Here is a 12827-nt window from a genome sequence, read left to right on the forward strand (position 1 = left end):
CGACAGCGAGCGTCACGTTCGGCTGTTTGGCCAGGCCGGCTGTGCTGCTTCGTTAGAGAATGTGCGGGTTTTCATGACTCGCATGGCCAAGGCACGAGATTATATTTACCGAATGCAAATCACACCGCCAAAATTTATTTCCCTGCCTTGCTAGTGCTCCCTCCCGCTCCTCCATCCCAGATTTATGAAACATACGGATCTTCTCTTCAAACAATCCCTCAAAAGCTCTGACTTGCAAATTAGTTCCTTGAACGATCAGCTGTATATAGTCTGCGTTTAATAAATTCAGTTATTAAGGGAGAAGCAATTGATTATTCAATTACAGTGGGTCAGGAATCAGACTCCTCCACAGACCGCCTGAGACGCGGGTCAGCAGCCACGAAAGGATAAAAACACCCTTGAAGCGGCCTTCGCGCCGGTCCCGTCCCGGGAGAGCAGGTGCAGGGCTGTGCCGGGGGCAGGGCCCTGGGAGCGAGGTCCAGGGATCTTCAAACTTTGCAGAGAAATTAGTAAGTTGGCCCACGGAGGATTCTTTCCATTTGATTTGTGTGTATGGGGGAATTTGCATTATGTATGAAATGCAATTTGCATTTCATTCCAGGGGAAAAAAAAACCCTGAACAATATTGATAAATACATTCTATGTGTATACAAAATAGATTTGAGCAGGATGTAGGGGTCCTGGGAGTGGAGGTGTATTGAGGAAATTAGCTTTATAAGAATGGTGTTAACTCATTAAGTCCCATAATCTCAGATGTGGGATACCCATAAAAATTCAAATAGAATAACAAATATGCCATGTAGGGTATATTTGAAATACATATATATTATGAAATCAGTATTATGTTTTTAGAATTCTATTCTTTTGAGAAAATACGTGAATGATTAGTGTTTGAAAAACACATTTCACACACACACATATATATGAATGTATATGTCTATACGTTCTTTGTATATACATTTGACATATATACAAATGGTGTGTAAGCTCAGATGAGAGCTCCCAACCTATTATCATGTACCTGTATCAATTTTGTTGAAATATTTACAGAATCGAGAACTCTGGGCTTAATGGGATGTTAACTCACTTGGGACAGTGGGAGGAGGTGGTGACAATTCCAAGTTCCCAGCAGAAGCGCAGGCCGCGACCGCTCCATCCCTTTACCCAGCCAGTCTGTGCCCAGCTTCCAGGGCGACTTCAGAGCCCCCTCCTCCAAGAAGCCCTTCTGATTACCCAGTCTTGCTTCATCCATGCAGCATGCTGGTGTGTGTTTGTGCAGACAGTGGCAGCAGATGTGCTGTGCCTGTCCTCCTTCCTCCCCCTCCACCTTTTCTTCCTTCCTTCCTTCTATCCATTTACTCATCCACTGTCTTCTGACCCAGGCAGATAGAAAGTCCGTCCATCCATCCATCCATCCATCCATCCATCCATCTCTCCATCCATCCATCCATCCATCCATCCATCCATCCTCCATTCTTCCATCATTGATCATTTCATCCATACGTGCATCTGTCCATCTACCCACCTATCCATCCATCACACACCTACCCATTTGCCAGCCCATCCATCTATACTTCCATCCATCCACCTGTCCATCCATTCATCAGTTCATCAGCCACCCATCCACCACACATCCATCCACCCACCTGTCCACCCATCCATCTCCACCTATCCATCTACCATCTACCCTTCTATACATCCATTCATCCATCCACCCACTCACCCACACTTGCATCCATCTATTCAGCCACCCATCTATCTTCCCATTTACCCATCCACAAATTCACCCACAAATCCATCCATCCATTCATCCATCCATCATCCATCCATCCATCCATTCATCTATCATCTATCCACCCATCATCTATCTGTCCATCCATTCATCTCTCATCTACCCACCCATAATCTGTCTGTCTGTCCATCCATCCATTCATCCATCCATCCATCATCTGTCTACCCTCATTACCCATCTATCACCCAGCCATCATCCACCTATCAATCATTCATCCGCCCACACCCATTCTCCCACCAGTCTGTCCAGTGTGGTACTGTGCTCACCACACCCCTCAGCAATGACTCCCTTTCTTTACTCTCTGGGCCTTATGTGTCTTCCAGCCAAGACTTGGGGCATCCCTTTTCCTTGGCCAGCTGTGTCTGGGGACCATGGTCAGGTCATGGTGTCTGGGCCTCAGGACACAGCCCCAAAGTTCCTGGGGAAGTCAGCGCAGAGCTCAGTCAGTGCGGTATTTCATCATCTGGGTATGAGGTGCTCGGGGATCCTTCCACTGACTGACACAGCCCTGCAAGGCCAGGTCGCAGACCCACAGGCCCTCTCCACGTCCTGGCACCTCTGAGGATGCCCCTCCCATTCTGCCACTTCGTCTCCCGTTGAACACTGGCCACGCTCTGCCTCAGTGGGTCAGTTTTGCTGTACTGAGCCAACATCCCCAGAGCCCCAGGGCTCGGGACCCAACCTGGCCACTCGTTTCTTCTGAGGTCAGTCCCTTTCTGCTGATGGTGGGCTGTCCTGGCATTTCATGGGAGGAGGTGTGGGGGAGCCCTAGGAGTGAGGGCTGCTTCTAACCCCCCTAGGGGGCCTGAATGCCCCACAAAGCACTTGATAGCTTCTCAGTAAATATTTATGGAATGCATGAGTGAATTAACTTCCTAATTCATCTGGAAAATGAGGACCACAGGGACAGATGGAGCGATTGTTGGGAGTGAGCGGGCGATTTCCTTTCCTCTAAGACTTTCCAAACCTTTATTAGTCTACTGGCATTACTTAGCTGCTAACTTCTTCCTGTCTTCTTTACCTAAGAGCACGGTGTTCAATTCATGGATGCGTATTTTCAGTTCTTTGTACAAAACACTTATGTGAGTCCTTGGAGAAGCCCCAGCAGGGACAGGAAGACGGATGGATAAAACTCTGGGGGCCAGGCTTCAGGTGGGGGCCGCTTCCCAGCCCCCGGGACAGGTGGGGTGGTGCTTCTGAAGGTCAGGAGCTGGCAGCCCCAGCTCCGCCCGCAATGGCACTTGCTGGATACACGGAGGAGGAGCGATTCCACAGAGAAAGTACCAGTGGTCTCCGCCACACAGGTCTGGGGCGGTTCTTCAGCCCCAGAAGGCACCAACCTGTCACACCTCTGCTGTACTAGTTCCAGACTTCTGAGCTCCAGAGCTGCCAGGGACGGAGATCTTCATGGTTCTTGGGGCCCAGTGAGCTTGTCCGTGTGGTGGATTTTAAGGCAACTCTTGTGGATTTTAAGGCATTCGATGTTCTTGGGGCTGCTACCTGTCAAGGGGGTCACATAGCGCTACGCAGGGAGCTGAGAGCACACGCGTGGGTGTGTGCGCTGTGCAGGCACGCCATGTTCCAGAAATAAACCCAATGGCGGCCCCTCCCTCCTCGCTGCGTTCCTCTTGCAGGGTAGGAGCTTGCTCAGACCTCAGCAAGGGGCGCTGGGGGCCGGCCTGGCCCTGGCCAGGAGGGGGCCTGGCCCCTGGGCTTCAGCGCGGCCAGACCCTGCCTCGGCCCAGGATGGGGTTCACTCCCTCCATGGGGCTCCACCCCCACATCTCAAGGTGGATATTTTTAAAGTCATGTCTGGAAACTAATTGTTGCTAAGAAAATTGTTGCTTAGAACACATAACCTAAAATTAAAATGTGCCTTTTTTTTTAACTAAAAAAGGATCCTTCCTAGATCCAACAATGCTCCTTAAAGCCACTGTCAAGGAGGTGAAGACCAAAATAGAGTTGCTTTTTTTGCTAAGTGGTTACCAAATGTGAAATGAATAAAAAGAGACATCAGGGCTGGAAGGACATCAAGAAGCCAGCCACTGTTTCCTCAGAACCCGCATTCGCTCTGGAGGGACGCTCGGGGATAGGAGGGAGCCGGGATGCCCTCGCAGCGCTGGCCACGTCCCCAACACGCCAACATGCATCCAAGCCAGCCAGGCCCACCAACCGCTTCCCTTCTGGCCACGCCCCCAGGACCCCCTGGGCTTCCTGTTAGAGATGAATCAGTTATTTATGATAACCATGGCTTCTCTATCATTCATTCATTCATTCATTCATTCAGGCTGGTGCCTGACACTGGTATGTGTTGGGCAGGCACAGGGGAGTGAGGGACAGTTCTCCTTAAGGGATGGGCGTTTCCATGGCGACAGCAGACCAATCACAGGCTGTGTGGGAGGGTGGTGGTCCTTGGACAGCTGCCAGCTGGCCTCTTGCCCTGCCCCTGGCGATCTCCTCTGCACCCAGTGGCAGCCAGAAGGGTCCTGTGGACACACCCCCTGCCCCGGGGACACCGCTGCTGTGTTCTGAGCTCCTCACCATGCCCTGTGCTGAGTCTAAGGTCTCAGTTGCTCACGGGTGAAGGATCCAGCCCCTGTTCCTCTTGGACTCACCCCTTGTCCCTGGGTCTCCCTCCCAACCTTGCTGGCCTCTCCACCTCTCCTGAGGCACGGTCCAGCTCCGCCTCAGGCCTGGGTTCTGCTATCCATGGGCCGGAGTGCCCTTCTCCCATAGCCGCAGAGCCTCGTGCCTCCCCCGCCCCCCTTCAGGTCTCTGAGGTCACCAGCTCACGGAGCCCCCCCGACTCTAAGTGTAGCCGACCCCTTCTCGTGCTTCCTCCCATGCTGTTTTACTCCAGAGCGCTTCTTACCTAAAATTCTACGCACCCAATCAAATCGTGCCCTGTGCCCTCCCTCTGAAGTGCCACCCACACTGGGCAGGCTCTGCCCGTGATGTCTTCGGTATTTAGGACAGGGTTTGGCCTGTGAGAGGAGCTGATTAAATGGTGCTTGGGCAGTAGCCTGGGGTCTTGATGGGTGAATAGGAGTTTCTCCTGGGTGAAGGGTAGCCGAGAGAGGAGCAGTGGGAAGGGACTGAGGCAGAAGAGAGCTGGTGTGTGTGTGGAACAGGGACAGGAGGGCTCTGGGCTGCGAACCAGGGAGGATGTGCCGATGTGGAACCAGGTCCCCGCAGGGGCTGGCCTCCGGGCGTTTGCTAAGGAGTCCTGGCCTCGCCGGAGGCGGCAGGCAGGTCTCCGGGTGTTCAGGCCTGGTGGCACTGTGATGGACACAGGGGAAGTGTGTGTGCGTGTGTGGGGCATGGGAGGGGGTCAGTCATAAGAGGAGGCCCGTGTTGCCCTGCAGTTTCTAAACATTTCCCAGGCTGTTCGATCCATGTAAGCACTCTCTTCCGTGCCTTCGAAATGGCTTTATTTTCTCCCTCTCATGCTCCGACTTCAGAGATTTTAAAACATGACGGAAAGCCCTGCAGGTCCCGGAGTCAACAAAATCTGGGAATCACGCAGCGTCCAGCTGCAGCGCGCAGCGCGCCAGGCTCTTCTCATCTGCGCATCCCGTCAAATTTATGTCCCGCAGACCCGAGCAGAGCAGGCCGGGACACGCCACAAACCACTGCGCAAACGCAGGCAGGCTTCCTCGGAGGTGGAGCCTTCTGGCACATTCCAGAGAGCCGGGCTCACAGGGAGGAGTGGGGCGCCCCGCCAGGGCGAGGTGGGGCTGGGGGCTTCCAGGGGACGCACAATTGGAGAAGCAGCGATGCCCTGTGCGGCGGCACAGCGCTAATGGCAGGCAGACCCTGCGCTTCGGGGCGTAAGCCGAACTCCCGCGGAGGAGGGGAGGAATGTTTCTTCAAATAGAAGCCTGCAAAAGTTTCCAGAGCATTTCCGCTCCAGCTTCCCCGCAGGCCCGGGCTCTCCAGGACCCCTTAGCTCCGTAATCATTTCTGCTCACCCCGGAGGGCGACGGCTTCCCACACGGCGAGCCCCGGACCAACGTGGCGGCAGCTTGGGGACTTGCCACCTGGCACGGTCTCTGAGAGAGAGGCTGCGGGTCCCCTTTCCAGGAGGAGGGACGAGGCCCAGCTCGCTGGTGGGGCCGCCTGCACTGGCCTTTGGAATGTGCGCGTCCAGGGCCGGGGAGGGAAGCCTTGTTTTGCATGACATCTGGCTAGCAGTTCCCAGGAGATTTCCCAGCATCCCTTATGCATATTTAGGCAAATTCAAAGCAGATGCAAATGTGCAAGGAAGATGAAGATGAACTGGCATTACCTGAGTCAGGGGAGGGAAGTGGATGGAGGGGCAGGCCCCGCGCCTGCCCTCCCCCTGCCCTGGGCCTTCAGCTAACCCCCGGAGCCCGCGTGTCCTGTGCCTCACCCCACCCGTCTCTGGCTCCCCCGCAGTGGCCCGAGATGAGGCCAGCCCTTGCATGCATGTGGCGGGAGGAGGACAATTCCCCATGGTGTGCGGTGTCCACACCGTGGGCAGTGGGGGCTCAGGCCCTCTGAGGACTCTGGGAGTCTCTGTGGGACAATCATATATTGTTTATTTTGAAACAGGGTTTTACTAAGCTGTGGAGGCCTCACTAAGTAGCTGAGGCTGGCCATAAACCTGTGATCCTCCTATCTTAGCCTCCCAAGTGCTGGGATTACAAGCATGTACCACCAAGCCCCGCTGTCAGCATTATTTTTTACAATTCTCATGTGTCTCACTAAGTTGCTGAGAGCCTCACTAAGTAGCTGAGGCTGGCTTTGAACCTGTGCGATCCTCCTGTCTCAGCCTCCCAAGCGCTGGGGTTACAAGCGTGCGCCGCCACGCCCACTCTTCACATCATTTTCAACATTTAAGGTGTAAATTGCGTCCCTGTTCCGATCTCTCTTCCGGCACCACACCCCGTCAGACCTCTCTGTTCCCACAGGACCTGAGATGAGCCCCACCTTGCCAGGCAGCGTGTGCGCCGCCGTCTAGAGTACTTCTGCTGTATCCTGGGCTGAAAGGTTGCTGCCACTTTCCTGGCCCATGTGGGGAGCGCCTGGACCCCTCGCCGCCCCAGCCCCAGCCCCAGCCCCAGCCCCATGCTGGACCGAGTCCCTCCACTCACTGTGGTGGGCTCTGGGATGTACTGGTCACAGTTCACCCCAGCCTGGGCATCTTTCCCTCCGCAGCGCCTTCACCCTCTCACTGACCAAGCCCCTGCCCCTGCACCTGCTTCCTTGAGGCCCCCTCTTCCCTTTCCAGGTCCCCGCAGACATGGCGGCCTCAGAGGTTCTGCATTCTGTGTGGTCTGGTCCTCAGCCCACAGAACCTGCTCTGCTCCCGGGAGCTTCCTAAAGTTGGAAGTTTCCATGCCCCGCTGGATTTCCACCTGGAATCCAAGCTCCTGAGTTTGACACAAAGGGGCCAGAGCTGACCTCCCGTCTTCTTATTTCCCCTCCGGGATGTCCTCCCAGCCACACTCCTTGGAGAAGAGCTGCCGTTCACCCCGTGCCGGGCGCGGTGCTGAGGCTGGACATGCACAGGTGCCTTCACCCACTGGGAAACAGAGGCGCAGGGAGGTGGGACAACCTGCCCGCGATCTTACAGCCTGTGCGTGGTGGGGCTGGGATTGGAAGTAAGACCCCGTGCTCCTGAGTCCCATGACCAGTGGGACATACTGTCCACCCCAGAATGTCCACGTGGCTCTCCCTTGCTCTGGGACCTGTAGAGACCTCAGTTGCATGATCAGCCCCTGCTTTGGGCCCAGGAGAAGGCAGCCTCTCTCAGGAAGCTCACCCTCCCTGAGCCTACACCCTAGCTGTGTGTGGATGGTGGGTGGTGTGGGGCATGAGTGGAAACATGTTTTGCTTCTCAAAGCTCAGCATAAGTGTTCTGCTCTGAGAAAGGAGGTAGGGCCAGAAGAGAGGAGCGAAGCCAGAGGGAAGGAGAGGGGCTAGGAATATCCCACAGGCCTCTGGGACCCTGGCTCAGAGGCTCGCTGTGGTTCCACCTGAGGCTGCAGACAGGTGCGTGGGTGCAGCTACACCTGCCAGTCACACATGGCTTGCAGGGGGAGGATGATGGCTGCCAGGAGGGTGAGCAGGAGTCCCAGGGAGCATGCAGAGCTCCAGGACCAAAATGTCTGGGGTTGGGGATTCAGGGCAAGCCGAGGTCTCATGATCTGCCCACAGAGCTGTGGACCTGCCTGAAGGTCAGAGGGAGAGGTCACTCCATAACCCACCATGAGCGCTAGTCCCTCCCATCCTCAGCACTGAGCTTCTGGAAGTCACAGAGTCTCCACCCACCTCCCTGTACCCACCTCTTCCTTCTCCCCATCTCCCACCACCATCTTCCCTCTGCCCACCCCCACCCACTGCAGAGCCCAGGATAGGAGTCCTTTCCCCCAGCCTTGAGGCTGGCCTGTGGCCAGGCACTGGCCAGGCCAGGGGCTGGAGGGTCTGAGAGTCCAGTCACCTCCATGTCTCTAGGCCTTCCTGCCGAGATCTGCAAACAGATTCTCCTGGAGCTGTTTGTTCTCGGAAACATCCCCCCTTCAGAAAGTTGTGTTTTGTCCCGGCAGGCCGGGGGCTGCGCAAGGCACTTTTCTGCGGGAATCCTGCCAAGCCTGTCTGAGCTCTTGCATTCGTTGGCTTTTCATTGCTGTGATTAAAATACCTGGCGAGAAGAACGTAGACGAGGAAAGGTGGATTTGGCTCATGGTTTCAGAGGTCAGTCCACGGCCGGCCAGCTCTGAGAAAGACATGATGGCAGCCGGGTGTGATGACAGAAAGGGAGGGAGGGATGAGGGACAGGAATAGTGGCTACGTCCTTCAGTACGCCCCCGGCCCAAGTGGTGAATTACCAATCCATCCATGGCTTTATCCACAGGTGAGGCACACCCCCGTGATCCAACCTCTGAGCACTTCCACCTTGCCAACGCACGAGCTCCTCTGGGGACATCCCACATCCAGACCTCACGGCGCTCATCCTGCTTCGGACCTGGCATTGTCCCTGTCCTGTGGGTGAGGGGACTACTGGTGCCAGCGGGCTTTGTCTGAGGTCACAGGGAAGTAATGTCAGAGCAGCACGTCAGCTCAGGTGCATCGAGACGTACTCTTAGATCCGTGTGCTAGGCCGTCTCCATTCTGGCATCATCTCTGGCATAGGCAGGGAGCCTGAGGCTCGCAGAGGGCCCTCAGCAGGCAGGTGGCAGGTGCTGTCCTCCAGCCTGAGACCTCCCTCCCTCTTTGCTGAGTGCCAGCACCCAGCGGGGCTGCCAGCCGCAGCTGTCAGTGCTGTGGTGCACCCTCGGGTGGGGGACACAGGCTTGCCTCTGGGTGGGGAGCAGGTGCTGCCAGGTGCATGGCTGCCTGCCCTGGTTCCTGGGAGGCTCGGTCTGTGTCTGTGTGCATCCTGCTGGCCAGGCTGGCAGCTTTGCGTCAGGCTCCCTGCCCGCCAGCTGTCCCGGTGGTGTGGCAGCCCCTCCTCATGCCCCTCTTCTCTGCCCTGGGACTCTCGACCCGACGGTGGCCGAGACCTGCCCAGCGCAGGGTTCTCCAGCTCTGTATTGTCTCTGCGGCGGGGCAGAGGGAGCCTCAGGAGCTGCTGGGTGCCATGTGTGCAGGGACCGGACGTGTCTCAGCATCTCACACTGACTCACTGTCACTGCTGGGCTGGCTCCTTATGCCACACAGCAGACTCAGGCATTCAGTGGTCCTGCAGTTTGGCAGGGGTCACGCCCAGGGAGAGCTGGCTCCCACCAGGCAGCTCTGGCGGGCACCGGGCTCCCCTGCGCGCCTCCTTCACCTGCAGTCTGGAGTCTCTGCTTTGCCAGTGCTGGCCTCTACCTGGCTGGGGCTAATTCACTGCGCACGCAGCGCTCGGAACCCTGAGCTTCCCAGGCCTCCTGGGACTTTTCTCTAGGTTCAGAGAGAAATAAAAGGGTGGGACTTTTGCAGGTGCCTAGTGGCACAGACCACCGGACTCTGCCTGCCCACCCCGGAAGGCTGAGCTCCATCTGTTAGGGCAGGTTTTAAGCAGCTTAGCAGTGTTATAGGTTCTGAACTGCTAATATCGTTTCACAGATCTGGGAACATCTCTCCTTCCTTTTTTTTTTTTTTTTTTTTTTTTGGGGTACTGAGGATTGAACCCAGGGCTTTCTACCTCTGAGCTATATCCCCAGCCCGATTTTTTATTCTTTCCTTTGAAACAAGGTCTCACTAAGTTGCAGAGGGCCTCACTAAGTAGCTGAGGCAGGCTGAGAACTTGAGATTCTCCTGTCTCAGCTTCCCAAGTACTGGGATTATAAGCGTGTGCCACACATATAAGCATGTCCCCTCCTTGACAGCCATTATTGAACATGTGTGGCCCTGGGTGACACATGAGGCCAGGTGTCCCCCAAGGGACAGGGACACCAGGGCACAGCCCTGTCTCACCCGGGTCCCTGCCGGCCACCCGGAGGCCCCCTCCTCTCAAGTCGGGATGAATGAGTCGGAGTGCAGTGGCCGATAAAGTGTAGTCAGCTCACCTGGAAGGGGACCATGTAGGGATGACCTGCTCTTAAAGCCGCCTGGAAGCCTGGAGGAGCAGCCTGAAGACTGAGCTCCAGGCTCCAAGACGGGGCCCCTGGAAGTCACTCAGAGCTGGCCGCCGTTGGGAGGTCCCCACGCACAAAGCTACCTCCGCCAGTCACCGTCAGCATTGGCAAAGGAGACACCTGGCACCACCTCTCTCCCCTCACTCGCTTCCTCATGTAAGATTTGCTCCAGAGACTCAGCTGTGCCCCGCTGGCTGCGCGGAGCCCGGCCATGGGGCCGAATGTCCTGTCTGCTCATCCTTCTTCCCTTTTTTGGTGGTTGTTCCAAAGGAGGAATTGAAGTGGTCACTAAGGTGTGAAACCATGTAGAGACAAAATTAGCAAGGAAATAAGGGGAAAATAAATCAGGCAGCATGAAATACTTCCTACAGGTGGGCCACAGACTTGGCCCCGAGCTTCCTAGCAGCTGAAGAGGGAAAGGTGAACAGATGAAAGTCAACGGGTCGCTCAGGAGAGCGTTCCTGGGATGGATGGCGACCGGGGAGTGCTGGGCGATCAGCTATCCTTGCAGTAAGCACAATGGTCAGTTTCATTCACAGGTGAAGTGAACATGTTGTAGACTCAGTGTCGACCATGGAGGACATCTGTGCCTACGATTAATAAGACAAACTAAAAATAAAAATTTGGAAAAATCTATTCCTGGATACTCCCAACCAATCGACGAGACATCGCGTCTCTGCAACCCTGAGCCAGACGCACGCGTTTCTCTAGAGAGCCCACTCGAGCTGCAGCCCACGCCCAGCCAGCCTTGAATTTCACACCTCTGACCTCCCCTTCCCCACACTGACTGGCCTCAGCTCAGGAGGCCAAGCGGATGTGCCGTCTGGAGTCCAGGCTTCCCTGCCTCCGTCTTGGGGTGTACTTGTCTTCTGTAAGGAGCAGCAGTGCCGGGCCCCTTTCTCTGCCATAGCTGCATCGCAGGAGGACCAGGCACTCCTGTGCAGAGAGCTATTTCCTCTGTGGACTTCAGGAAGGGGGACCCTGGGTGTCAGCCTTTTATCATTTGAAACAGGCCCTGAGAGGGCAGGATGGAGGCCTGGACCACACTCAGCCTTTGGGAAGTCCCAGGGTTTGAGACTGCTTGTGACTCCCCAGGGTTTACACGGAAGGGCGAGTTTCCTCTGTCTACACCAGCAGGCCAGGTGTTTGGGGTGTTCTTCTCTGCATTAAGAAACACTCTTGAGTTCCCGTTCTCTCTTCTGTCCTAAGTAGAGGAGACTGGCCTGCGGTCCTGGGTGGGTGTGCTTAGACGTGACATGATGTGGTCTTGCGTGTGGAAGCGTGTGAAGTGTTGGGAGGCCGATGCTGGGATCCGGTCCAACTGGAAGTAACTTAACCTCTCTTGCCTCGGTTTCCCCTTTTGTAAAACACACAGATGACGCACGCTGGCCACGTATGATTACAATCAGGAATGAGTGGTGTCCCAGGTCCAGCACTCGGCCACACCTGGTGCCAGCGAGGGCTCAGAACGGGTCCTTCTCCGGCACGCATCTGACCACAGCTGCAGTGGTGAATTAATGCGGAAATAAATAATTGAGGCCCTCCCTGCCATCTCCCACGGGGCCTGGCGAGAGAGCTTAATTAGCTAAGTGTAAGACGCTCAACGGCCCTGCCACAGATGCCAGGCACTTGGCGAGATGTGCCGGTCCAGGATCTCCGAGTTTCTGAAGCGCAGCCTTGTAAAAGGAGGCACAGGATAAAAGCCAGCAGAAGAGGGCCACGGGCCTTGGGCGCTCCGCACGCTGCACAGAGCTATTTTTCCATGTCATCTTGCTGATGGAATCGGAGCACGGGGGTCACCCTGTGACAGCCTGTGTCTCGCTCGTGTGGTCAGGCTGCCGCTGGGCGAGAAATCATTATCTTCAGTGGACCCATCGTGGCTCTCTGCTTGGCGGCTGCGCACATGCCGCCTGGGTCCCCGTAGCCCGCTCCTGTGGGGTTCGGCGTCTGCCTCCTCCAAACGCTCCCACGAGCGTCCTTTCCGCATCCTTTCCGTGTGACTCGGCCCGGGCCTCCCTCATGGCTCTGTCCCAGGCCCGGCCCGGCGGCCCGAGGCAGAAACGATGTCACTGCTGTCACCACGGCTTGCCGCTGTCTCTCCCTTTGGTCCAGGGCCTTTCCTCGCTGTGCCTGCTTCTGCATCGACCCACAATTCTTCACAAGAGGCCTTTGGAGGGTATTGTGGTCTGCCAGAACTAGGGGCATATTTTAGAAACAGAATCTCCCTCTACCCCTTTAAAAATTAGATTGCACTATGATATTTGGAGAAAATACCATGTTTCTGGTGCATCTGTTTTAGCCAGCTTCTCCATCTGTGACCAAAATACCAGGCAGGAAAGACTTAGAGGAGGCAAGGGTTATTTGGGTTCGTGGGTTTCGAGGTTCAGTCCATGGTTGGCTGGCTCTAAGGCAGAAGCCACGGTGGAGGGTCTTGGCAGAGGGGAGTC

At 55.9% G+C, this 12827-nt stretch overlaps 1 protein-coding gene across 1 annotated transcript in view; it reads left to right on the forward strand.

The window, feature by feature from the left end:
- SORCS2 (sortilin related VPS10 domain containing receptor 2) overlaps positions 1-12827 on the forward strand; it is a gene marked incomplete at both ends in the record, with an annotated part of 417103 nt that overhangs the window by 53582 nt on the left and 350694 nt on the right. The window lies entirely within an intron of this gene.

This window comes from Muscardinus avellanarius (assembly GCF_963383645.1).
Source record: "Muscardinus avellanarius genome assembly, chromosome: 6".
Taxonomy (NCBI): Eukaryota; Metazoa; Chordata; class Mammalia; order Rodentia; family Gliridae; genus Muscardinus; species Muscardinus avellanarius.